This window comes from Microtus pennsylvanicus, chromosome X (assembly GCF_037038515.1).
Source record: "Microtus pennsylvanicus isolate mMicPen1 chromosome X, mMicPen1.hap1, whole genome shotgun sequence".
In the NCBI taxonomy this organism is placed as follows: Eukaryota; Metazoa; Chordata; class Mammalia; order Rodentia; family Cricetidae; genus Microtus; species Microtus pennsylvanicus.
This window is the reverse complement of record NC_134601.1, coordinates 30,287,652-30,289,930: the sequence shown is the minus strand read 5'-3', so window position 1 is coordinate 30,289,930 and position 2,279 is coordinate 30,287,652. Positions and strand designations below refer to the sequence as shown.

Below are 2,279 nucleotides of genomic sequence, written 5' to 3'. Positions count from 1 at the left end.
GAGGCTCCTTATGGAGCTTGATAGCCATTTGGGCAAGAAACTGCTCTTGCCTGGACTGATGCATAAACTGGACACAGAGAACCCGCAGAGAGAGGACTGCTGAACTTGCCTAAAGGTTAGATGGTCTTTTGGTGTTCTTGATTCATGAAAGAGTCTGCGAGACATTCAGCAGGACACAGCAGAAAGTGACTGAACTGTCTTTGAAATTTCCTGTTTCATGAAAATGTCTCTGGATACCATGGGCCTGTAGGCAGAAGATGGATGCCCCAATGGTACAAAAGAACTTTGGGTGACTGTCCAGGCAGCGAGATGTCTCTGTCATTTCTAGAGTTTTCTTATTTCTTGTTTACTTAGGTAGTATTATATCCTTCTGGAGTCTTTGATGGAGTTGAAGAATGGATAGTTATAGTTTTCCTTAGTTATGATAAAAGATAAAATAGGGCTCTCTGCTCCTCCCTGTTCTGGAGACAGCCGCTTCTTTTTGTGCAGTGCCAGCCTCGTTCCAGAGACACGATGGTGAAAGTCGGAGTGAACGGATTTGGCCGTATTGGACGCCTGGTTACCAGGTCTGCCTTCACTTCTGGCAAAGTGGACGTTGTTGCCATCAATGACCCTTTCATCGACCTCAACTACATGGTCTACATGTTCCAGTATGACTCCACCCATGGCAACTTCAAAGGCACAGTTAAGGCTGAGAATGGGAAGCTTGTCATCAATGGGAAGGCCATCACCATCTTCCAGGAGCGAGATCCCGCCAACATCAAATGGGGGGATGCCGGCGCCGAGTATGTTGTGGAGTCTACCGGTGTCTTCACCACCATGGAGAAGGCTGGGGCCCACTTGAAGGGTGGGGCCAAGAGGGTCATTATCTCCGCCCCTTCTGCCGATGCCCCCATGTTTGTGATGGGTGTGAACCATGACAAGTATGACAATTCCCTCAAGATTGTCAGCAACGCTTCCTGCACCACCAACTGCTTAGCCCCCTTGGCCAAGGTCATCCATGACAACTTTGGCATTGTGGAAGGACTCATGACAACAGTCCATGCCATCATGGCCACCCAGAAGACTGTGGATGGCCCCTCTGGGAAGCTGTGGCGAGATGGCCGTGGTGCTGCCCAGAACATCATCCCTGTGTCCACTGGCGCTGCCAAGGCTGTGGGAAAAGTCATCCCAGAGCTGAACGGGAAGCTCATGGGCATGGCCTTCAGCGTTCCTACCCCCAATGTGTCCTTCGTGGATCTGACATGCCGCCTGGAGAAAGCTGCCAAGTATGATGACATCAAGAAGGTGGTGAAGCAGGCATCCGAGGGCCCACTAAAGGGCATCCTGGGCTACACTGAGGACCAGGTCGTCTCCTGTGACTTTAACAGTGACTCCCACTCTTCCATCTTCGATGCTGGGGCTGGCATTGCTCTCAATGACAACTTTGTAAAGCTCATTTCCTGGTACGACAATGAATTCGGCTACAGCAACAGAGTGGTGGACCTCATGGCCTACATGGCCTCCAAGGAGTAAGAAGCCCGCCCTGGACCACCCATCCCAGCAAGGACACAGCAAGAGAGAGGTCCTCGGCTGCTGAGCAGTCCCTGTTCCTAACCCTTAACACTGAGCATCTCCCTCACAGTTTCCATCCCAGACCCCCAGAATAGCAGGAGGGGGCTTAGGGAGCCCTACTCTCTTGAATACCATCAATAAAGTTCATTGCACCCCTCTAAAAAAAAGATAAAATAGATATAAATATTGTAACTGTAATTCTTGCTTGATAATTGTTTTGCTATATGTAATTTTACTATGTTAAAATGAAAGCCCTCTTTTTTGTTTAAACAGAAAAAAGGGGAAATGATATGGTAGTGATTTCTTTCTAATCTGTTGCTTTCATTGGTTAATTAATAAAGAAACTGCCTAGGCCCATTTGATAGGCCAACCCTTAGGTAGGCGGAGAAAACAGAACAGAATGCTGGGAGAAAGAAGCTGAATCAGGGAGTCGCCATGATTCTCCCACTCCAGACAGACGCAGGTTAAGATCTTCCCTGGTAAGCCACCTTGTGGGCTACACAGATTATTAGAAATGGGTTAGATCAATATGTAAGAGCTAGCCAATAAGAGGCTGGAACTAATGGGCCAGGCAGTGTTCAAAAGAATACAGTTTCCGTGTAATTATTTCGGGTAAAGCTAGCCGTGTGGGTGGTCGGGCACCAGGAACATAGCCCACCGCTCCGTATTTCAACAGTGGGAGCTCATGGACTCTGGGCTGATAACTGGGGAACCTGCATCAGACT

General features: G+C 48.7%; 1 pseudogene; it reads left to right on the top strand.

Moving 5' to 3' along the window:
- Positions 1 to 454: 454 nt before the first annotated feature.
- On the top strand, positions 455 to 1,696 carry LOC142841239 (glyceraldehyde-3-phosphate dehydrogenase pseudogene; annotated as a pseudogene).
- The last annotated feature ends 583 nt before the right edge of the window (positions 1,697 to 2,279 follow it).